The sequence below is a fragment of the Eleutherodactylus coqui genome, chromosome 8 (genome assembly GCF_035609145.1).
Source record: "Eleutherodactylus coqui strain aEleCoq1 chromosome 8, aEleCoq1.hap1, whole genome shotgun sequence".
NCBI lineage: Eukaryota > Metazoa > Chordata > Amphibia > Anura > Eleutherodactylidae > Eleutherodactylus > Eleutherodactylus coqui.
The window spans coordinates 31,397,346-31,423,336 of record NC_089844.1 but is presented as its reverse complement, the minus strand read 5'-3'; the positions used below and the strand labels follow the sequence as shown (position 1 = coordinate 31,423,336).

The 25,991-nt window shown below is 44.9% G+C and overlaps 1 long non-coding RNA gene across 2 annotated transcripts in view; it reads right to left on the bottom strand.

Annotated features, from left to right (window-relative positions):
• Window positions 1-3,142: 3,142 nt before the first annotated feature.
• The window catches only part of LOC136576258 (uncharacterized), a 38,923-nt gene continuing 16,074 nt past the window's right edge, over window positions 3,143-25,991 (bottom strand). The window contains exons 3-4 of one of the 2 annotated variants that reach the window (XR_010786326.1): window positions 22,724-22,828; window positions 3,143-3,416 (exon numbers count right to left, since the gene is read on the bottom strand). This is a non-coding gene — a long non-coding RNA (uncharacterized lncRNA). The remainder of the gene's footprint in view (window positions 3,417-22,723; window positions 22,829-25,991) is intronic. The other variant, XR_010786325.1, reaches the window with a different exon arrangement.

Here is a 25,991-nt window from a genome sequence, read left to right as displayed (position 1 = left end):
TCCGCAGCTGTGCCCATCACCTAGCCTTACCCTCTAACTCATCCTGCCACCAGCACCCCTCCTTTATGCCCAGCACATCAAAAGTGACCCCCTTTATGCTCATTACACAACAGTTATGCCCCCTTTTGTGCTCCTCTACAGTAACTTAAAAGTAATTAACTCTGCATTAAATAAATAAAAACAAAAAGATAATTACACAAACTTGTTCCCACGATGAGAAGAGTGGCTGGGGCCTCTTTCTGGCTGCTGAGACTGCCATGATTGCTAGAATGAGGCAGCTGAAGCGCTTATCCGACTGTTGTCCCTGCTCGCCAGCTATAGACCGGTCCATAGACTTTCTATCTTCAGCTAGTGAGCAGTGACAGCACTCGGACAAGCGCTTCAGCTGGCTCATTCTAACAATTGGTGGGAGTCTCAGCACCAGACCCCAGCAATCAAAACTTTTAGATGTTCTTAGGCCTTGTCAAAAGTTTGTAGGAAGTAGTTGCACTTTAAGGTGCCAGTAGAATTTGTTTATTTTGAGCAAATCATTCCAAAATGACCTACTATTGAACTAGCCATGAAAGGTAAATCAATGGTCATTCATGCCCCTTGCATATAGCTTGAAGTTGCAGCCTTGGTAGTTATCCCAGTCATTTAAGCCTAAGAAAGAACCCTGCGTAGGTCTGAAAGCTTGCTATAACATCATGTATTTATGTTCTACAAGATTACTTGGTTCTACAAGATGACTTGGTTTCTCTTACTGAGAACAATCACATTTTGCTCTACTGGCTAACACCGTACCAAACTTTTTTCGTTTCATCCCAATCAGCCATGCAGTCAATCTATCTCCCCCTCCCCCCTCCCTCCCCCTCACATTCCTTAGGGAGCTGCCAATACCCTCCGCTGTAGTAGACAATAATTGTACTACACCTTACAATAGCCTCTGTTCAGTAGTTCTCTGCCTACCATCCTATTCTCAGGGAACACAAACTAAATAGTTGTGGTAGACTGGAATAAAAATGTCTGCAGCTCACAGGTGAAATGTAATCTGGAGACTTTGGGTCAAACAGAATGCAATGTTACATGTCGAAAAGCAAAACTAATGGAAATCTATCATGATGATATGGGCTGTAGTACTGCAAATGCCTGCGCAAATATTCTTCTGCTTTCATGTAATGTATAATAAAGAGTACCTGCATTTTTACCTTTGGCGCTCTTCTGCGTCTTTGGCCTTTTTTGGCTCTTTCCAGCAGCTGAAGACACCCCCATTTCAGCTACCAGAAGGAACCAAAAAAGGCCGACCGAGCAGAAGCGCTCCAAAGGTGAAAGTGCAGGTACTCTTTAAATGAGGTTGCAAATATCTTAGGGCTCGTTCTCATCAGCGTTTTGATTTATGTTTAGAACTGATCCTTTTATTTATTTATTTTTTTTGATTAACCCTTTCCAATCCACTCTCTGAATTCTGAAGAGATTCTGATTGAAGGCTGTACAGCTCTGATGTCGGAAGACGTCCGGCAGGGTATTCTTACTGTAGGTTACTGGACGCTCTGCTGTCGGGGGGCCTCTCCAGCATGTCCCATACCGCAGTACTGGCTCTAGCCAGCAGATGGCGCCATTGTATAATGGCAGAAAGAGAAAGCCCCCTAGGAAACCCTGAATCCAAAATTGGATTGCAAAGGGTTAATGGAACGGATAGCAAAATGGAATTCAAACAGAAACCATAGTTTCTGCTTTATTATTAGATGCGGCAGACAGGTCTTTTTTAAATGGACAGTTTCTATCAGTTTGTTTCGATTTGCTTCCATTTACATCTGGTTTTAGGAGATCAGTTCTGTATTCTTTTGCCTTTCTCTTCTTCTCTATATGCTCATTTGAAAACTGATCTGTTAAATAGACATCATAAACTGAACCATCACCCATCGGTACCATCACCCATTGACTATAATGTAAAAGAAAACAGAAGTGTCCTTGCGAACTGAACTGAACTGAAGTTCTTCAGTTCCCCAATGGGAACTTAAATGGAGCTATTGTTTTCAGTTTGGCTGTTTCTCAGACTGAACAGGTAGATGGAGAACAGAAGGGAAGATGTGAACGAGCCCTTATCTGGTTTTCTTGATTTTTATAGAGTAGTTTGTGAAAGTTTTCGGCAGGTGTGGAAAAAATGCTGCAAAGTAAACCTTTTTTTCAAAAACAGAAGGCATCTGATTGGCTCCAAATTTATTCCGCAACAGGAAAACCAACCCAGACATACCGCCAATGTCATTAATAACGATTAGAGATGAGCGAGCATACTCGATAAGGCAAACTACTCAAGCGAGTAATGCCTTATTCGAGTACCTGCCCGCTCGTCTCTAAAGATTCGGCTGCCGGCAAGTGGCGGGGAGCGGCGGGGGAGAGTGAGGAGGAACGGAGGGGAGATCTCTCTCCCCCCCCCCCCCGCTCCCCCCTACTCGAGTAGTTTGCCTTATCGAGCATGCTTGTTCATCTCTAACAACTATCCTCAGCGTAAAGAAGAACACGGAGTCCTGGAAGTGATGACATGGCCCCAACAGAGCCCTGATCTCAACATGGATTACATGAAGAGATAGAAGGATTTAAGCATGTTCACATCTACAGAAGTTCTGTGGATAGTTCTCCAAGATGTTGGGAACCACATCCCTGCCGAGTTCCTTCAAAAACTATGTGCAAGTCTACCTAGAAGAGCTAACGTTTCTGTTTCGTTCACTCGCTTAGCATTTTGCTATTTGACAAAAATAAACTGCTAACATTTCTATTTTTGAACGAGTTCTTATTTTGCAACATTCTTTCCACACCTGCCTAAAAAGTTTGCACAGTTCTGCAAATTAGCTTCTATACCCCACATTCATAGTGATATAGATCATCCTAATTTAGAGTACAATTAACTACCCTAGGCTAATGTCAATGTGCTATCCAGGTTCTATTCGTTCATTTTTCACCTTCTTAACATGTCTGTTCTTCCGTGAAGACTCCCTTCCCCCAGCAGATGAACATACCAGGATAGGGAGAGTCACGGGTTATCAGGCTTAGGGGCCTGGTGTGCGTCAGTGAATACATGAGATGAATGGGACACAAAACCCCATGGTGAAAAAATAGTTCCCATGCACATTTCAATAGTTTAATAAGCTCCTACTAAGCAACTTTATTTTATTGTTACAAGACGTGTCTTTTCCCACTGCAGCATTTAGAATCGCTCAAAGGCAATAAGAAGAATCTCATTATAACAGTCTGTTTCTCTTGAGGTTTCATTGTGGTTACTTGTACAAATAGAATTTCTGAACCCCTCTCTTTATTCACATGTAGTTCCTCTTCTGGAACCGGTTTAGCTTCTGTAGGATCAGTCTCAGTTACACCCTGTGGCCGTCAGCCAGGTCACCTGCGGGTGCTGACAAGGAAAGCTTTGTGTACGAAGGGCCCTATTTAGGGGTAGATGACACTTCATATTAAGACAAATCACGTTAAACGTGCGTTTTAAAAGAAGGCGCAAAACATCTTTACAATAACACAAACGAGCGCGGATAAAGTATGACCTCGCACTTAACTCTGTAATTATGGTGATTGCCGTATCAGTCATCTGCATAATACTGCTGTTCTAGATCTGCATCAGTCTTGGTTTCACATGCGGGGAATGGTTCAAATAGTTTGGGCTCGTGTATACGGAAAAAGGCATTTACAGAAGCACACGGAGTCTCTAAATTTCCTGTTACTGAACTATAATCCCTTGTGTTCTACCATATACAGTGCTAAGGGTGGGGAATATGTAAGATGTCATGAGCCGCAGGTTGGAGGCTTTTCCAGGTTGGTAACAGCCTGCTGAGTGTTGAACGGCCTGAATCTCGTGTGCGGAGGACCAGGCAGAGCTCCGCTAGCAAAGTTATGACCCCGTTTCCCTCATGTGTAAGCAGTAGGGGACTTATGACCCAATTTCGGCCACACCGGATCGGGAGAGGGCTGGGTCTTGATATAAGCCCAATTGGTAGCCATGACCTGAGGGCCATAGGAGTCATCATTACTGCACCAATCTTTAACAGAGAATATCACACTTTGGCCCCACAATCTGGGATAACTCAGTCTTTTACACCATATAACACGGATTAGCAAGCGACAGAAATAGTTCATATTCCGCATAGCGGTAAAATAGTAAAGTTCTATACCCAGTTGCCAAGATATGTCTTACTTTTGGTCCATTGATACTAGTTTACGATAAATAAGAGAGCAGAAATGAAGGAATGGCTTGCCTTTAAGCTTCTAGACTTACTGGAGCTTCCGCAATATATGTGTTATTCTCTAAAGGCCAATTTAGACACAATGATAATCGCTCAAAAAACTTTTGAGCGATCATCATTGTGTTATTTACAGCACAAGATCATCGCTCAAGATGAGAGATCACCTTGCGCTGCCAGAGAAGGATGCAGAATTTTGAGCAATAATCGTTGTGTTTAAATGGGCCTTAAGAGGGAACTGTCCTTAGGACTGTGACTGTGACATTCCAGCACCACATGGAGAGACTCCTTCTTCGACCTCTGTCTAATACCAGACTCTCTCTCTAATCACCCGTTTCCTGTGTGTTCTTCCCGTTCAACACTGTTCCTTCATTCCCACCTTCCTCCAAAAGGGGCAGAACCGTTAAAGAAAAACATCATACTAACATGAAACAGTAGTAAAGTGTGCCCCCTCACAAATATATATCTATGATATGGTATGTGATGGAACACTTCACAGTTCTTTCTGACAGATTCATGTTTCTATGCCTAGATATCTATTGGTGCTGTATTATGGATCTATATAACATGACTGTGTGCATGAGTCCTAAGCTTACATAGATATGAGCTAAAGAAATCTCAATGCTTCTAGGACAAATACCCCCATAATACGGTATACAATGGGGCATGTCACAAATTTTTTTCAGTGTGGTTCCTCATAGACATTTGTGGCTCACTGTCACGGTTTCTTAGAACTCAGCAGTTGTATAGAGATGTAATATGGTAATGTGCATGAGTCTTAAAGTGGTAAATAGGCTAATATATTCAAGAACTGCAGTATGTGTACATTTATCTGCTGCCAAATAAATCCTGCTTCAACTTGCTGGAGCAATCCAAATATAAGCCAGGGCAGCATGGGAAGAGCTTTAATCTGACTATGCAAATTAGTCTGTCTAGCCTGTTGATGGGTAGTATGATGGGCCTCATAGCAAAATCTGGAGAGGGGCCCGAGTAATGATTTACTTTGCACATAGTAGTGAGCTTTCTGCTGTGGCACCAACAGTTATCTGCTCGGTGTACTATGGCTACTTCCCCAATGGGTTTAAGCTAATGATAGAAATAGGGCAACTGTGTTATAAAGCAGACAGTTTCAACTTCTATTCTCATTGTTTCATTATTTGCACTAATTGTTCCAATTTATAGAAGTGACCGTTAACTGACAGTCGAAAATTTGAGCTGCCTTGTTGAATGTTTTTGGGTAATAGTTGGCCAAAATTTTACCATTTTTATTGTTAATTCTGTAAAAATGTTACAGCTATCTGACCAACAGACAATTGGTTATTATGTAAAGTTTTCTTTTTCTCACTGCTGTATCTAGTGATTGTGACTATGTGTTTTGTAATGCTGTCAGACTGATTGGTCATGGATCTGGCAGCTGGTTTAAATCTCATGTCAAATTCCAACTTTAGTGTTCTCCATGTATTTTGTGTCTTTCTCTGCTTCCTGTTGGGGGGCTTTATATCGGGGAAACAGGACAATAACTGAGTGCCAGGATGAGATCTTGTCGCTACACAATTAGAGAGGGAAAGACGGAATTACCTGTGGCAAAATATTTTTCCAGTCACGGACACAAAATGGAACAGATGAGAGTCGTCATACTGAAGGACAACTTCAAGTCACAGTGTCTCAGAAGAATTTGGGAGTATAAGTTTATGACCATTTTTGATACCCTTAAGAATGGAATAAACCTCGGAGCAGGCTCCTGTAGTGGCCCAGTACATGCTTTCCTGGCCCCCTCCATAATGTCATACATGTCATGTCGTGTGTTGCTGCACTGTGCAGAAATTGTCTTGTCATTCTGTTATGTGTATTGCACAGCTGCAGCCTGTGATGGGTTAAGTGTCTGTCTGCAAATGTATGAGATTCTATTCTGTCACATAGTATGAGAGAAGGTATAACCCCTTAGTGACGGAGCTTTTTTGCTTGTTTCCATTTTTGTTTTTTCCTACTCCCTTTTAAAAAATCGTAGCTCCTTAATTTATCCATCGACGTCGCTGTATGAAAGCTTGTTTTTTGCGGGACGAGTTGTATTTTTCATTGGCACTATTTATTGTACCATATAATGTACTGAAAAACTTTTAAAAAATTCTTAGCAGAGAGAAATGGAAAAAAAAAAACAACATTCCACCATCTTTCGGTGCGTCCTGTTTCTACAGCACACAAATTGCAACAAAAACGACCTGATATTTTTATTCTATGGGTCAGTACGATTGCTACGATACCAAACTTGTATAGTATTTTTTTTGCTGTAGTATTTTTATTTATTTTTTTAAGATATTTAATTTTTTTCAATTATTTTCTGCGGTCATTTTGTGCGCGCAATACCTTTTTTATTTTTCCGTCGATGTAAACTACCGTTCAAAAGTTTGGGGTCACCCAAACAATTTTGTGTTTTCCATGAAAAGTCACACTTATTCACCACCATGCGTTGTGAAATGAATAGAAAATAGAGTCAAGACATTGACAAGGTGAGAAATAATGATTTGTATTTGAAATAACATTGTTTTTACATCAAACTTTGCTTTCGTCAAAGAATCCTCCTTTTGCAGCAATTACAGCATTGCACACCTTTGACATTCTAGCTGTTAATTTGTTGAGGTAAGCTTGTGAAATTGCACCCACGCTTCTAGAAGCATCTCCCACAAGTTGGATTGGTTGGATGGGCACTTCTGGCGTACCATACGGTCAAGCTGCTCCCACAACAGCTCAATGGGGTTCAGATCTGGTTACTGCGCTGGCCACTCCATTACCGATAGAATACCAGCTGCCTGCTTCTGCTGTAAATAGTTCTTGCACAATTTGGAGGTGTGTTTAGGGTCATTTCCTGTTGTAGGATGAAATTGGTTCCAATCAAGCGCTGTCCACTGGGTATGGCATGGCGTTGCAAAATGGAGTGATAGCCTTCCTTATTCAGAATCCCTTTTACCCTGTACAAATCTCCCACCTTACCAGCACCAAAGCAACCCCAGACCATCACATTACCTCCACCATGCTTAACAGATGGCATCAGGCATTCTTCCAGCATCTTTTCATTTGTTCTGCGTCTCACAAACGTTCTTCTTTGTGATCCAAACACCTCAAACTTGGATTCATCCGTCCACAACACTTTTTTCCAGTCTTCCTCTGTCCAATGTCTGTGTTCTTTTGCCCATCTTAATCTTTTTCTTTTATTGGCCAGTCTCAGATATGGCTTTTTCTTTGCCACTCTGCCCTGAAGCCCAAAATCCCGCAGCCGCCTCTTCACTGTAGATGTTGACACTGGTGTTTTGCGGGTACTATTTAATGAAGATGCCAGTTGGGTACCTGTGAGGCGTCTGTTTCTCAAACTAGAGACTCTAATGTGCTTATCTTCTTGCTTAGTTGTGCAACGCGGCCTCCCACTTCTTTTTCTACTCTGGTTAGAGCCTGTTTGTGCTGTCCTCTGAAGGGAGTAGTACACACCGTTGTAGGAAATCTGCAATTTCTTAGCAATTTCTCGCATGGAATAGCCTTCATTTCTAAGAACAAGAATAGACTGTCGAGTTTCAGATGAAAGTTCTCTTTTTCTGGCCATTTTGAGCGTTTAATTGACCCCACAAATGTGATGCTCCAGAAACTCAATCTGCTCACAGGAAGGTCAGTTTTGTAGCTTCTGTAACGAGCTAGACTGTTTTCAGATGTGTGAACATGATTGCACAAGGGTTTTCTAATCATCAATTAGCCTTCTGAGCCAATGAGCAAACACATTGTACCATTAGAACACTGGAGTGATAGTTGCTGGAAATGGGCCTCTATTCACCTTTGTAGATTTTGCACAAAAAACCAGGCATTTGCAGCTAGAATAGTCATTTACCACATTAGCAATGTATAGAGTGCATTTGTTTAAAGTTAGGACTAGTTTAAAGTTATCTTCATTGAAAAGTACAGTGCTTTTCCTTCAAAAATAAGGACATTTCAATGTGACCCCAAACTTTTGAACGGTAGTGTAGTTGAGCAAGGGCTCATTTTTTGCGGGATTTCCTGAAGTTTCGGATAGTATCAATTTGGAATACATACGACTTTTTGATCGCTTTTTATTGCGTTTTTTCTGGGAGACAGGGTAACAAAAAAAATGTATTTCTGGCGTTCTTTATTTTTTTTTTTCAGACGACGTTCACCGTGCGGGAAAAATAATGCACTACTTTGACAGATCGGACTTTTACGGATGCGGCGATACCAAATACATATTTTTATTTTATGATTTTGATTTTTTAATAATGGATATGGCAAAAGGGGGGTGATTTAAACTTTTATAACTTTTTTTTTAACAATTAAAAAAACTTTATTGATTATTTGTTTTACATTACTTTGAAGTCCCCCTGGGGGACTTTAACATGCGATGCTTTGATCGCTCCTGCAGTATGACGTAATGCTATAGCATTACGTCATACTGCTTTTTTACAGGCAGTCTTTCAAGCCACCCTGTGTGGATGGCTTGATAGGCAGTCTGCTAAGGCAGCCCTGGGGCCATTCATTAGGCCCGAGGCTGCCATGACACCTGCACGGCTCCCCTGATCTCACCGCGGGGGGGCCGTGCAGGACCCTCGAACAGCGTTCGGTCTCCAACCTGAAAAGACATCAACAACAACAAGCACATATTCATGCTTCCCAACAAGTAGGAGCTGAGTGTAGCCAATTTGCAATCCCTGAAATGGGTAGAGTGGCCTAGGCAAGTGTGGTGTGGCAAATTTACTTCTGCCCTGTTGCTTACGGCAAAGATCATGCAAAACTGGACAAATGATGCAGCAGCTACAGAAAACCAAGGAGCCACCCGTCCTAGTTCAAGCGTCGACATCATTGTTGCTTTAAGAGGTGCGTCTTTCCGTGCGTCAGCTGGGTCATCATGGGGCACAGGGACTATGGTAAGCAAGTTCTGTTGACTGTTCACCATACGCCGTCCCTTTTTAGTCCATTTGTCTTTTTCTTCCTTGCTGGCTCGTAACTGTAAAGTCATTAGCATATCAAAGTCCAAGTTCAAATCAAAGTCCAAGTTCAAATCAAAGTCCAAGTTCGAATCAAAGTCCAAGTGTAGTCAAAGTCCAAAGTTATTATCAAATTCTTCTTTTCTTCTTTCTTTCACGGCTTGAGGGCCGCTGCCTTTGCTGTGTGGCCTGTGATGGCGTTGCCTCTTGCTTCTCTGGTGTAGGAATTGGTGTGAGCTTTCCACCTTGTCAGGTAGAAGTAGGGCCTCCATGAGACTGCACCGCTGCAACATTCTTAATTGGCTGTCCTGCTGTGGTAAAAAACTGTCTGGCTTTCCATTTTGGGCCGTAATCATGAGCTATGCCAAATGCATACCGGGAGTCAGTGTAAATGTTTGCCGTCTTACCTTCCTCCACTCTACACGCCTCAGCGAGGGCCTTTAGATCCGCTTCTTGTACTGCGACATGCGGAGACATTCTGCTTTTAGGACATCTTGTTGTGTAACCACTGCATATCCAGTGTGGAGTCGTCAATCACCCTGGGTACCATCTATAAAAAACAACTCAAAATATGCATTATTAACAAGGGCTTTCAGTAACTTTTTTAAAACTTAAATTTTCTTGTTGCATCAATGCTAAACAATCAGGCTGGTATTATATTTCAAAAAGATCAGAATCTTGTTGCAAAAAATTTAAAAAATGGCTTGCAAAAAAATTTAAAAATGGTTGACTTGCAATACCTAGATCACCTATGCCTTCTCCCCCCCCCCCCTTTGAAGCAGGGTACTCAATTGGAACAATAGTACCCGGTTTAAGGTAGTACAACATTGTAAAAAGATTTGATGGATGCAGATAAGGCTTGTAAGATGTTAGCATGTATAACAGAAACATGAGTTACACCGGGGCAGAATAATCTACAAACAATCTACTAATATTGGAAATGTGAGATCCCTTTAAGTGAATTCATTATTAGTCTGATCCTGCCTGCAATATCTTATCAAAATTTGAGACAGGAGAAAAAAAAACAAACAAAACAAAAAACTTTTACTAGCTGCTCAAGCTCCTCACCCCCCCTTGGACAAGAAGGATGAAACATTACTACGTACTATTACATCATCTAGCTCCACCCCTTCGATATTGGCTCCTTGCGACTTTCTTCCCAACTCCATTTCAGCGTAACAGTCCACACGTCCACATCTCAACCAAGCAAAGTCCCATGCATGGGGAGGACTTTTATCCCCAGTCAATTATCTGCATCACACATTCCACCACAGCTTGAACACGGGTCACTAACTCTCATCCATCCATGCTCTCAAGTCTGCTCCGTCACCCCCCTTGAAGGTGTACCAGTCCATACAGATGCACAGAAAAAAAAGTTTGACAAACATACATCATCAATTGAAAAACATTGAGGTGAGTGCTAGAATTTTATAAAGTACATCATTCTATTGAGATGAGATTGTGAATGAGCGCTATCTTTGACAAATTATGTGAAAAAGTTTGCTGAGTGACTGAAATATTCTATATTTCTTATTTACTGAAGCTATTATATGCTGTATTAAACGCTAAAGTATTTTAGAATCTGTGACACTGAATTTGGAGTGAATTCTGAAAGCCCCCACCTTTTTTTAAAACAAACCGTTATCTCTCTACGAATATGAAACACAGACTGCACAGCCCTGCATTTGAACTCATAATTAACACATATGCTGGGACCTTGCAACATTCATTTTCAACCCCTGTATAAGTAAGAATATATGTTTTAGAAATTGCCATATTTCCTGTCTACTAAGACAGTATAATTAATTAAATTCATTTCAAGCCTCCATTCCATTTACGCAAGCAGAGATATTATCCAGGGTTGTTATTGCATTTTCTCTCTCGGTTATCTTCCGACCTTGAAAACTAGACAGACTGAACACAAGCTCGCAGCTACATGTCAACAAAACTCTTCTCCCCTAAAAGCAAGCTCAGTTAACTATTTCCACATACAGTATATACATATATATACACACATATATATCTCTATTATCTATCTTGTATTATACACATTTTCATCTCTCTTTGCCAACAAATCACATGCATTGTAACTTTCTTACCGACTTTCTTGTTACCCCTTATTTCTCTCCCCTACCTAACTGCCAATATAACCTTTAAAGGGGTGGTCCCGCGCCGAAACGGGTTGTTTTTTTTTTTCAACCCCCCCCCCCCCCCGGTCGGCGCGAGACAACCCCGATGCAGGGAGGTAAAGAAAGCTTACCGGAGCGCTTACCTTAATCCCCGCGCTCCGGTGACTTCAATACTTACCGCTGAAGATGGCCGCCGGGATCCTCTGTCTCCGTGGACCGCAGGGCTTCTGTGCGGTCCATTGCCGATTCCAGCCTCCTGATTGGCTGGAATCGGCACGTGACGGGGCGGAGCTACACGGAGCCTGCATTCTGCACGAGCGGCTCCATAGAAGACTGCAGAAGACCCGGACTGCGCAAGCGCGGCTAATTTGGCCATCGGAGGGCGAAAATTAGTCGGCACCATGGAGACGAGGACGCCAGCAACGGAGCAGGTAAGTAAAAAACTTTTTATAACTTCTGTATGGCTCATAATTAATGCACAATGTATATTACAAAGTGCATTAATATGGCCATACAGAAGTGTATAGACCCACTTGCTGCCGCGGGACAACCCCTTTAATAGACACTCTCCTGACGCTCTCTTGATCACTTACTGTACTTTTCAACATTTCACTTACGGATACTTTCTTAAACAAATAATGTGTACATACCTAACTTACTCTGACTATCTATCTCTCTCCTCCTCCTCCAGCATTTTCTAGCAAACCTTGGTCTTTCAAGGCACCTCTGGGTCCTAAAGACCTCCTCCCAGACACCATTTTGTAATCTGCCGTGCGGGTCGGTGTCACACATTTTTATTAGAGTTTTCTTCCATTTTACAGATTCATCCACACGGCGGCAGCCCTTGAGGGGCTCTGTCTTCTTTAATAAGATCTTACGCATATTACAACAACAATAAAAATAACACGCTCCATAGAATGCATCCCTCTTAATTTTCAAATTGTCAGCCCCTTATATACCGGCAAAACAACCGAGGGTCCCTTCTCCTTATGGAACCAGCCCCATAAAATGCATCTCTCTGAAATCAAATCGTTAGCCCCATATATAAGGCAAAACGACCGAGAGTCCCTTCTCTTATGAAGCCTGTCTCACAAAATGCATCCCTCTCTGCTAAACCATTAACAACTAACTAAACTAAACTGAGGGTCCCTTCTCTTGTGAGATTAAATGAAAAGAAAGAGAAAAAAAACTTCTGCAGATACAACAATCTCCACTATTATTAAAACGTTAAAAACTTCAAAGTACAAATAGACTACAGACTAGTTTCCGGGTGACTGATTGGTGCGCATATCACGGTCAGTGGTCCATGACGGCAAACCCGGAGCCGACACGAGTTACCGTGTAGAACTCTTAACCCAACCCGTCCGGTCACAAACCACAGATAGTCAGTCCTGCTGCAAGACTCTCAGCATAAAACACAACATAAATATATGCTGGCCTTACCTGGGGTTCTGTGAGTTGATGAGGCTCGGTTTGCAGCAGGACGGCTTCCCCGTGGCGTGGAACCGGGTGAATTGCGCTGTAAGCTCCTGGTTTTACCGCCCCAGTTGGTTGCGCCATTTATCAGGGTAATAAAATTCTAAGTACAGCACCAATCAGGCCCACCCCACTTGCCCGCTGCCGGCGATAAGAAGAAAACACCACACGGAGGTCTGGTACAGTTTCTCACACGGGACATGGCTCTCGGCTGCGTTTTATTACAGATTACATGAGATCTTATACCCTCTGACCCATCACCACCAGGGGGTGATGGGCTCATAACCATATATGGGAAGTCCGGATTTCCGGCCTTAGACAGTGAGGCGCCTCTGGCTTGTACAGAAAATCACGTATTTAATTAACTCCAGTGCAAAGAATCACCCACTCAATTCTAAGAAAACGGCCAAGCATGCATTCTCCATGTATGGGAAGTCCGGATTTCCGGCCTGGGACAGTGAAAATTATGTACATAGTGGAACATCTTGATACGGCACTTCTGGGAAATCGGCCAAGTACATGCGGCCTTCATGTCTGGTTCTTCTTTGCTGTGTTTAAGATACATTTTGTTCAAGATACATTTTGTCTTCGCCTTGCAAGGCCTCTTGGAATATCTGATGTAAGGCGACATATAAGTTTTTTTCATTTGGAATTGAATAAAACTTGCATATAGGTATAAAACATAAAAAAACATATGGCAATATATATATATACCCTCACAGGGGGATTTAAATGCCGCTGTCAGAATTGACAGCGGCATTTAAAGGGTTAATAGCCGAATGGCTGAGCGCAACTATTGCCCGCGGGTGTCAGCTGTAATTAATCAGCTGATGCCCGCGCTGTATGGAGGGAGATAGCGCCGCTACCTCCCTCCATACATGTCCTGCAACAGCAGGACGTAGTTTTACGATAGGGCTGTCACTAAGGGGATAAATGTGAGTTCTTGAGAGCGGGAAAAAGGTCTTCTATCTGTGTTCCATCTTGGCTTCCACCTAACTCAGAGGCACATGGGGGCACCTTCATGCGTTGAAGATGGAAGAAGGGGAGAGATTTCCCGAGTGCAAGGATCTACATGAATTGCAAGTGAGCCCCAGAGAGAAAGAGTGAACAGAGAGCAAGTACAGTCTTTCAAGGCCTAATGCAGAGGTACTCAATTTTTTGTTTGTCACACCCACGTGTCCTGAAGCCTGGGACCACCTGTGGGGGTGTGTGTGGGGGAGTCTATAGTCATTGTACACACTCAAGAGTGGTGAAGTCTAAGTCCTGCTGAGTGGAAGTACTCGTCTCTAATTAGTCACACACAGGTGTCCTGAAGTCTGGGTCTACCTTGTGGAGGTACTCTAGATTCTCTAATGCGTGCACTATTCAAAACTTGTAAATTGTGCCCTGTACTACTAAAGTTAAATATTCAAGTAAAAGTTATTTCAGGCCCTGACCGTTCCTGGGGACCTGAGGTACTATACTATTGTTTGTGGCTCCTTTATTTCCTCATGATGTTTGTGCCAGGGGGTACTGAAATAGTAGCGTCACCCGTGACAACTACAACCCCTTCTCCTGTTTATTGGGCATCCCCATGCCGGGGGTGTTCGGAAGAGGCCCAGTGCTGCCCTGGCCTTGGCTGTGTGCGTCCCTCCGGGAGGGAGCATGGTAAGTGCTGCTGTGACAAGCCAGCATCTTGCCCTCCCAGCTCCTCAGCATATGCCATGTGATCGGGGTCACCCTACGGGACGCTGTAGTTCCTTGCATCACTGGAGCATATGATTAGGCTGAAGAAGGTTAAGAGGGGTGTCCTTAGGGAGGGCGCCCCGAGGGGGGGGGGGACGCCTGTGGGGTGAGTGGGTCGAGGGATGGCATAGTCTTCCCCTGGGTGGGGCACCCAGAATGGGTGCTTTCCCCAATCATTGGTTTAAAGACTTGGAGAAATTCATACATTGCTTTGAAGAAATGCTGCCATCCAATAGGTGGCGCTACAGAGGTATTGTTTCATCCTCCTTATGTGCAGGTCTGAAGGAGAGATAACACACAGGCCTGTCACCTCTTAGCACCAATGTAGAGATCATAAACCTGTCACATTCTTTGCCAGTGGACTGATTAAGTTTTTACTTCTCTGCTCATCTTTTCTGGTGTTGTTTTAAGTACAAATTAGTCTCCGATTTCTGTGCCTTTTCATTTATGAACATTTGTATTTATGTATGCCCCATCCAGATCTGTTTCATTATGCCTGAGGAAGGATCTTGAGAGGATCCAAAAGCTTGCAGTAGCATCATGTATTTTTGTTGGCCATTAAAAGGTATCATATCTACAAGATGACTTGGTTTCTCTTACTGACAACAATCACTCTCTGCTTCTTAGTCACATTCAGCCTTCCACCCTTGGCCTGACTTCTCTATTCTGTCATCTTCCAGCAACAGCTCCCTGCCCATCACCTCTGGCAATACTTTTATGAGCAAAAGTGGGCCCACTGGCGTAACTGAGGTTTCAGGGGATGCGGTTGCACCCAAGCCCAGGAGCCTTAGGGGGCCCATAAGGCCTCTCTTCCCCATATAGGGAGCCCAGTACTATGAATAAAGCATTATAGTTGGGGGCCCTGTTACAGGTTTTGCATTGGGGTCCAGGAGCTTCACGTTACACCTCTTAGTGAATCTGCTGTGATACCTTTAAATTTGTCATAATCTGTGCGCAATGGTATGTCCCATTGCTTCATATAAATTGAATTGACTCTATTTGTACTTTATGTATTTTCCTCATCACCTCCCCCAAATAGTTTTCTCCCTGTCTCATCTTAGTGTTGCTGGACACAGTTTGTTTTTGTAAGAGGGCAATAAAGCCCCCCCCCCCCCCCCCCATCTTGTTCATTAGCCATCTAAAGGTGGGGTCAGCTGGTTGACTAGTGATATGTAACAAGCCACTCCCAGCTGAAGTCCTGGAGCCAGAACTTTAAAGTCAGTTCTACCCTCCATGCCTCACCCGAGGCAGCCTCACCTGATGTCCCCAGCACTAAGTGTCCAGCAACAAGTGTTTGATGCTGTAGAATGATGCAGTTATACAGCGCAGTTCGACAGTGCAGGAGACAGGTAACATGCACAACTGACCAAAGCCTGGAGCGAAATGCTCTCCTCTTTGCATTGATCTCCATCACTATCCTCTTTTCAAGCCTGCACACTTTCTACCAATGCCCAGCCCCAACACACTCCATCCACATCTGCCCTTCCCTCCTCTCCTCACCTATGTATGGCTCCCATGCACTGTTCAACTTCCTAAGACGCCTTCAACCCCCCAATACTGCAAAGAAACACTTCAGACACCCACACAAATCCCCTAGCCACGTGCTCACCCTTGCTACTCTGCTACTCCTAGCTGCAGGGGACATCTCTCCCAACCCAGGCCCACCCCGTACTGTTCTCTACCAAAATGCCCCCCCTGCCCCATTCAAATGCGCCCTATGGAACTCCCAACTATCCATGACCTCTTCACCAGTAAACACTTGAACTTGCTCGCCCTCACGGAAACCTGGATACAGCAGTCCGATTCTACCTCCCCCGCTGCATTGTCCTATGATGGCTTGCAGTTCTCCCATACCCCCAGATCGGATGACAGACGCGGTGGAGGAGTAGGCATCATCCTCTCCCCAAACTGTACCTTCCAGGTCATTCCCGCAGCTCCCTCGCTTACCTTTCACTCCTTCGAAGTCCACACCCTGCGACTCTTCCGCCCACTGCCTCTGCGTGTCGCAGTTATTTACCGCCCCCCAGGTCCTACCCGCCTGTTCCTAGACCACTTTGCTGCCTGGCTCCCCCACTTCCTATCCTGTGAAATCCCAACCCTCATCCTTGGTGATTTCAACATTCCTACTAACGACTCTAGCTCCTCATCTGCCTCCCGGCTCTTAACACTTACCTCCTCCCTTGGCCTATCGCTAATCTCTGACTCCCCCACTCATAGAGATTGTAACACTCTCGATTTAGTTTTCCTCCGTCTCTGCTCTGCCTCTCACTTTACTAACTCCCCACTTCCACTCTCGGATCACAACCTTCTCTCATTCTCCATCAGGCACCCTAGCATCTCTCCTGACCCTCCTATCTATCGCACCTCTAGGAACCTCCAGTCTGTCCGCACTAAACAGTTTGCTGAAACTATTCAGTCCTCCCTATCGCCCATCTCTCGCCTCCCCTGCCCTAACCTGGCAGCCGAATACTACCACACCACCCTCAGCCGTGCCCTGGATGAAGTGGCACCGCCCGTGACGCGAGCCGTCAAACGCAGACCACGGCAACCCTGGCTCACGTCCCAAACGCGCTTCATCCGGCGGTGCTCTAGGTGCGCCGAGCGGCTGTGGAGAAAGTCAAAGCTGCCAGCAGACTTCCTCCACTTCAAATTCATGCTTAAAATGTATAACCTAGCCCTTCACCATGCCAAACAAGTCTATTTCACCTCCCTTGTCTCCTCACTATCCCACAACCCCAAACAACTCTTTGAGACCTTTCACTCCCTCCTCAGCCCCAAGGAACAGGCCCCTGCGACAGACCTGACTGCTGGAGAACTAGCTGCCTATTTCAAAGAAAAAATCGACCACATTCGAAAAGAAATCTCTGAAAGCTGCATGGTTAGCCCTGATCCCAGCTCCATCAGCACTGCACCTAGCACCTACTCACTATCTACGCTAGAACCAACGACAGAGGAAGAAGTCTCCAGGCTCCTTTCCACTGCCCGCCCTACCACCTGCGCCAGCGACCCTCTCCCCTCTCACCTCCTCCGCTCCCTTTCCCCAGCTCTCATTACTCACCTTACCACAATCTGCAACCTCTCCCTAACCTCTGGCACTTTTCCCTCCTCATTCAAACACTCCATTATATCCCCTCTGCTTAAAAAAACAACTCTGGACCCGACTAATGCTGCTAACTACCGACCCGTCTCAAACCTCCCCTTTATCTCCAAATTACTGGAACGCCTGGTCTACTCTCGGCTTACTCGCTTTCTCTCTGACAACTCACTCCTCGACCCCCTCCAGTCTGGTTTCCGCTCTCTACACTCGACCGAAACTGCCCTTACAAAAGTAACAAATGACCTGATGACTGCAAAGTCGAGAGGTGATTACTCTCTACTAATCCTCCTTGACCTGTCTGCTGCATTTGACACTGTCGACCATAATCTCCTTCTCACTATGCTCCACTCTATTGGTCTAAAGGATACTGCTCTCTCCTGGTTCTCCTCCTACCTCTCTGACCGCTCTTTCAGTGTTTCCTTTGCTGGTTCTATCTCTGCTCCACTTCCTCTCGCTGTCGGGGTACCCCAGGGCTCGGTCCTTGGTCCCCTTCTTTTCTCTATCTATACTGCCCCAATTGGACAAACAATCCACAGATTCGGCCTCCAATACCCTCTCTATGCTGACGACACCCAACTATACACCTCCTCTCGTGAGATCTCTGGACCATTCCTCCAAAATATCACCGACTGTCTGTCCGCTGTCTCTAACACTATGTCCTCCCTTTTTCTCAAACTAAACCTCTCTAAAACTGACCTCCTTGTCTTTCCACCTTCTAACCGACCTCCCCTCAACATCTCCATTCCAGTGTCTTGCACCATCATAACCCCCCGACGGCATGCCCGATGCCTTGGGGTCACACTGGACTCTGACCTCTCCTTTACCCCCCATATCCAATCTCTGGCCCAAACATGCCACATGCACCTCAGAAATATTGCTAAAATACGTCCGTTCCTAACTACGGACACGCTAAAGACGCTCGTGGTTGCGCTCATCCACTCCCGGCTTGACTACTGCAACTCGCTACTCATTGGCCTCCCCCGCACTAGACTCGCTCCGCTCCAATCCTTACTAAATGCAGCAGCTAGACTCATTTTTCTATCCAGTCGTTATTCAGACGCCTCTGCATTATGCCAGTCGCTGCATTGGCTGCCCATCCACTGCAGAACTAAATTTAAACTCCTCTGCCTCACTCACAAAGCTCTGCATGGCGCTGCGCCACCATACATCACCTCCCTCCTGTCAGTACACCACCCAGCCCGCTCACTCCGATCGGCTAACACCCTCAGACTAAACACCCCTGTAATACAAACCTCTCATGCTCGCCTACAGGACTTCACCAGAGCAGCACCCATCCTCTGGAACGCTCTACCCCAAGGCATCCGGACAATTCCCGATGCACGAAATTTCAGACGTGCCTTAAAAACGCACCTCTTCAGGGAAGCATACCAAATCTCCTGACCTAGTCCCTCGCCCCTCCCTATGGTGCTCCACCCTGTTTGCCTTCTGATAAATGATCTGTACATAAAATTTCCTATTGCCTATGTTCCCCAACCCCTGCACCTCCTGTACCACCCTCAACCCATTTGTGTCTAACCCAATGTACCTTATATTGTAATTGTTGTATTGTTTTGCATTTATCCATGCCTGAAAGCGCTGCGGAATAAGTTGGCGCTATACAAATAAAGATTATTATTATATTAGTGGGCCCTCTCAGATACTGGGACTAACAGAAGTTACTATGCTACTATCCTGATAATTACATACTTTTATCCCTTACTTTAAATTCAAATCATGCTTTTTATTTCTTTATCTTTACACATTAGCCCAGGCTTTATCTAATGAATAGAATATAATTCATTAATACTTCTACTCTAGTAGAGCCCCTAATGTACACTGCTCAAAAAACTTACGGGAGCACTCCAAAAAAATTAAATGAACATTTAACACGCATCAGATGTCCACGAATGAAAGATTCAAGCTGAAAGGGGCAGATACCGGTCCTAATGCTGGGTCGACCCTGTCCAGCTCTTTGTGTAACGACCCATTTCCTGGTATCTGCCCATGCTCTTGAGACTGTAGGGGGAGACACAGCAAACCTTCTGGAGATGGCATATATAAATGTGTCATCCTACAGGACTACTTGTACAACCTGATTGGGCTGCAAGCACCGTCTTGTACTACCAGTAGCGACAGAGACACTAGCCAAACGCAAAAGTAGAGAAAAATCAGTCAAGAAGGATAAAGAGAGAGTAAGGCCCCCTGTCCACGGGCGTTGCAGTATTCCGCAGTGGATCTCCGCCGCAGGAGCCGCCGCCCGGGAGCAGGAGCCTGCAGATGGATCTCCGCTGTCAGCCTATCTGACAGATAGGCTGATCATGAAGAATTGCAACAATTCGCAGCATGCTGCAATTTGCTGCCCGGGAGCTATGATTATCCGCTCGTGGACAGGATGGGGTGCGCTTTCCATAGCAACGCTATAGAAAGCGTGCATTGCGTTCCCCGCGGCCGAATTATCGTCGCGGGGAACGCAATTTAATAAAGCCCATGGATAGACAGCTTAAATGTCTGTGGCCATCTGCAAAACCATTCCCTTTTAGGAGGGATGTCTTGCTGTTGCCTCTCCAGTGCACTTATTGTCTCTTTGCCGCAGTCAGCCGGCAAAGGGAGGGGGAGTGAGGGGAAGAGAGTTTATCCTGAATTTTTAAAAAACGCTGAGAAGCACGTGGACAAAGATCGTAATGCCCGTGTGAAAGAGGCCTTAGAGAAATGTTATCCAACTTCTCCATTCTGGTGCCATGCTTCAGAATACCACCTTCACAGTGTCAACAGTTTCCATTAGAGGCTACTCCAGAGATATAACCTACGGACTGCCTGTACAAAGCTCCCACTCAGGGGCGTAACTATAGAGGATGCAGGGGATGCGGTTGCACCCAGGCCCAGGACCCTTAGGGGGCACATAAAGCCTCTCTTCTCCATATAGGGAGCCCAGTACTAGGAGTAAAGCATTATAGTTGGGGGCCCTGTTACAGATTTTGCATTGGGGCCCGGGAGCTTCAAGTTACGCCTCTGCTCCCACTACTGCCTAAGCAAAATCCAGTAGTGACGCTGTGAGTCCACATTCTGTCCAGAGGCCTTAATGTAAAAGGGGGTTAAAGTATATTTACACGGAGCCAATCATTCACATAGTCGCCCGGAAAAGTCGTTGTAGCGTACGAATGACAGTCGTTTGTTTTTACACAAAGCAAGGATATCAAGATCTCGTTCATAGAGGGGATCTCCATACAAATTAATTTGCAACTCGTTCAAAAATGAACAACTGTGGCTTTACACCAGATGATTTTTGATCAAGCAGCGACTATTTTTTTGATCAGCTGTAATAAAACGACTAGTGAATTATCGCTCGTCAACCTGTCGGTGGCCGGATTCACACCGAACAAATATTGTTTAAAAACAATCACAGAAAATGACTGACTGAGGAGTGTATATAGATGCATCCTCTCACCATGCAGGTAGCTGACTACCAAATGAGGGAGCGAATTACACCTGTGCAGGACACCGATGAGACAGCCACTCACACTGCCTCCTGATAATGAGGGGGGTGGCTGCTTGGCGTACACTCCTACATATAGTGGATACAGGGTGCCAGACCATTCTGATATATGTAGTTCACCATGCAGACCAGCAACCTATTAATGACGCCATGATAATTCGGCGGGTTGCCCTGCAATTCCAACAGTGAACCACATTGGTACTGCCACCCTGGGCTCCCCCATTTTCTGTGATTGTTTTTAATTTTTTATTTCCCCTTCTGTGATGAACAAATATTGTTTGAATTTGCTCTTTCAAGTGATTATTTGGGCGATACTCGTCCCATATATATATACCTTTTAGGGCTCCTTCCCACGAACAGATTTCCGCAGCGGAAATCTGCTGCGTTGCCCGCAGCTATTAGGTTCTATTGAACCTAATAGCACAATACTTACGGTGCGGAATTGCGCACCGTGAATTTACCCGTCCTCACCCGCGGCATGTTCTATTTGCCGCGGGTGTACGCGCAGACGGCTTCCATTGCAGCCAATGGAAGCAGTCCGTCACGCTATCTTCCGCTGTAGCACGGCGGAAGATAGCGTGAAACCGCTTCCCCACCTACCGCCAGCCGCGTCATATGACGCGGACGGCGCGTCATGTGACGCTGTGGGCGTGTCATATGACGCAGCCGGCGCGTCATGCGCTCTCTTGCGCATGCACGCCAAAGCGTCATGCAGGACGTAGGACACCGGATCCGCAGGTAAGTATTAGGGTCTCTGGGGGGGGGGCGCCGTGACAGGCTCCGCCGCGGAATTCTGCGGCGGAGCCCGTCACGGCCGTGTGAAGCCGGCCTTAGTCTTATTGATTTTCTTCCTTCCCTCAGTGACAGACAAAACATCAAACCCCTATTCCCTAATAAAATCAGAGACAGCAAGGCCATAACTTGAAGTGCCTGTCTCTCGAGGAGTGTTTCCTAACTCCAGTCCTCGGGGACCACCAACAGGTCATGTTTTCAGGATATCCTATAGTAAGAACCCCTGTGGTAATATCTGAGGCACCGACAATAATTACATCACCTGTGTAATACTGAGGAAATCCTGAAAACATGACCTGTTGGCGGTCCCTGAGGACTGGAGTTGGGAACATTGATCTAGTGCTACATTTGTAACAGGATGCTCATCGGCCAAGTGAAGGCAGCACTTATCAGACATTTATGGCATATACTTCCAATAACTATCTTGGATTGGAATACCCTTTCAGTGTTATTGCGGCCTTTGGGATTGGTTTGATCTGATAATGCGGTCTTTTGAACATAAATGGTTTGTGCATTCCTGGTATAGTGTGTGTCCACCTTAATGGCCCTTTCTAAAGTATATAGTAATGCCATCCCCATGCTTAATCTAACACATTTCTGCAAAATGTGTCATGCCGGCTCCATTCTCCAGGCCCCTCAGTTAAAGCGAACCTCTGACCCCTCCCTGCGCTGGACATTTCTGCAAACATTTTACTTTTATAAATGGGATCGAAGAAAGACGAATGAAGTCATTTGCATTCAATGAAAAGAACGTAATCTAACTTTTGCTAAGCATATAATTATTTCAGCACACATCCCGCAGCCCTTACGTATCGGTAATGCAGAAGGCGATGGCGGCTGCGGTTCACCCCCTTGCTCATCTCACACCTGAGCCGCTCATTCCTTTTCCTTCTGACTCAGCTGGTAACCGGATCCTGGAAACAGAGATAATGGGAAGTAAACCACCAACATTAACCCTTCATTCCAATGACCTCATCTTAGGCCATTAGTCAGTCCTAGTGTCAGATTGCATGGCTTAAGTTAAAAAGTGTGGACGTAAGCAAGTATGATTTACCGTTCACTGGAAAAGGACATTTTTGTCTATTTTTTCAATACTGATGAAGATTTAAAAGGCATCATTAATTATTTATGAGATGCAAATTAACTCATTTCAGCCAAATCAGAGATTCCTCTAAAAAGGAAGAGTGCCTCTCATTTGACTAATATGGGTTAATGTGTATACTTTTTTCCCATGAAGCATTGCCTGAAAATAAGTTTCTATACACCCACTGGGTCTCCTCAATGAGAACTACTGTGTTTCCCCCGAAAATAAGACAGTGTCTTTATTAATTTTTGTTCAAAAAGGTTTAACATTTTTACATGTATAGCTGCCTGGACACTCTTTAAATTGACTTTTTCAATTTACTGTTAGCAGGGCTTAATTTTGGAGTAGGGCTTATATTTCAAGCATCCTCAAAAAGCCTGAAAAATCATTTTGCATCGTCAAAAATTCTGGAAAATGATGCTATGTCTTATTTTCAGGGTATGTCTTATTTTCAGGGAAACAGGGTAGTAGCTCACTTGACTCTTGCTGGAAGTAAAACGAACCCTTTTCATTAGTACAGTAAATATTATGTGAATGACAATCAATAGCGTTCCTGGGGTTCAGACCCTCAGAATCACCATTGTTTATTTTAATAGTAAAGTGAGATCGGGAGGTCAGACCCCACTGACTTGGGGACCTTTTACATTGCGCAATTATCATGCGAATCGTTAGATCCAGTGGTTTGCACAATAAATTTTAGGTGTGAAGGATGTTGTAATGATTTGCTGAATAGAAAGCAGTGGCAGGAGGATTGACTAGAGCCGTGGTTATGTGTAAATGAGTGATCGAAACTACCCAGTTGTTCAGTACATAGATGGCAAGCCATTTTATGTGGCGTGTAAAAGGGCCCTTACACCTGGAAATACCCTTAAATTAAGGGCTTCGACAGACAAGCGTGTCCGTGCTCAATTTTGCACCTGTGGGCGTAAAAAATAGGGCATGTGCTATCTTGTGCGTATTTGCGCACCATAGAGCCCTAAAGAAGTCTGCCTGTGCCGGTATGCGCTAAACGCTCTGCATACCCGCACCTCATCAGACTAATCACTGCATGTACTATCTTTTCGCGTTCCTCTGAATGCATCGCCCATTGTTGTCAATGGGACAGTAAAACACATCGTACGCCGTGAAAACGATGAGAAACACTTGCCAATCCTCTAACACACCTGAAAGACGTGCCAGAGGATCGTAACTTCACAGAAGTGATGGGAGGCATTTTAGTCAGAAAAACGCCTTGCGTCCACGTAAAAACGCACGATATCGCGATCACCCATGTGCAGGTAGCCTAAGGGCGACCGAGAGGATATCTCCCCTTCATGTGCATAAACAAGGAGGCTGTTGATGGCAGAGGCTGTAAATGAGGGTAGAGACATGCAAGCGTTACCGCAAATCGCTTGCCACAGCGTATTTGCTAGTGAACAAGGGTTAAAGAGCAACGTAATCAGCTTGTTGCTCGTGTGTCTGCAATTTTTGCGCACGTAGGGCCAGTTCACACACGTGCGAGACACCCTTTCCGTGGAATTTAATGGCTATTTAAAGCTTAATAGGGTCCAGCTGCCTTCTTTTCCAGTATTTTGCACAGTGGCACACCCCTCCACTTGCGTAATTTTGCCCCTTCTATAGACTGCTATGACTGTTTTGCTGTGCAAAATGCAGGAGAATAGAGCAGGACCTACTTTTTTGGGCTCGCATGAAATGCGCGCACAAAACTCGCTTATGAGAACAAAGCCATTAAAAATCAATAGGTTCTATTCTCTGTCTTTAGCACACGTAGATTATGCATGTGTAAAATTGCGCATAAACCCAGCGGTCTGATGGAACCTTAACTTACCAAAGGAAGCCAGAACCACTACAAACTGTAAGACTTAAGTGCATTTGATGCGAGAAGGATCGGGCAGCATCTATCTTTCTGCATTTTTTTAAAACTCTTTTGCTGGAACGGAGTTTGAAAAGTTGGCGAAGAGGAAGATATTGGCCGTCTTAGCTCCGCCCCGTCTCGCCCCTTCCTATTGCAAATAGTGGCAAGGAGCGGAAGCTCAGTTCCTGCTCCTGGCTCTTCCATCCCCCCCCTGCAGACAAGGACACCGTATATTGGCTGGGCTGATATACACTCATCTAAATAAGCCCTTAACATGTTTTTCTGAATGTTTCTTATTCTGTTTTTATACCCCGCCCTGATTTAAAACGCTAATGAGCTTTATGCGATGTCGGTAATCGCTGCATTTGACCCTTTCCAATCCAATTTGTATCCTGGTTTTCCTAGGGGGCTTACTCTTTTTTTCTTTTTCTGCCGTTATACAACAGCGCTATCTGCTGGCTAAAGCCAGTACTGCATGAGGTGATACATTGGATAGGCTCCGACAGCAGAGAGGCTGGCAATATACAGTAAGAGAACCCCCGACAGACGTCTTCCAACATTGGAGCTGTACAGCCCTAAATCATAATGTCTTCAGAGGTCAGACAGTGGGTTGGAAAGGATTAGTGCATACCTATGAGGGCAGATGTGCATGTTTGCACACACTGCATAGACCTCTATGAGGCTCTTTGGTGCGCAAACATGCACAAGGGGCAGGTGCTATTTTTTTGCACCCGTGGGCTCAAAAGGATAGGTGAGAATGAACCCATTGAAATCAATGGGTTCTATTCTCCCAGTTATGTGTGCGAGAATTTCCCTCGCGCATAACGGCGGCATATCACACTCATCTGTTTAAGCCCTAACCTAATAGAACCCCCTATATGCAACCCCATAGGATTATATTGCATGCATGAACATACTTCAATCTAACATAACAGCATGAGGCTAATTTCACATGGGCAAGTACGAAAACTGGCCGTGAAACTCACCAATGTGCAATATTCCCGCGGATGAGGGGAACCCCCCCCCCCTCCCGAAACAGCTGTCTGTGTATGGATTCTGGCTTGGTTTTCAATTCCCAATCATTGTTAAAAAGACCTCTATAAAGGGTCGGACATTGATTTGCAGGAATGCTGCCATG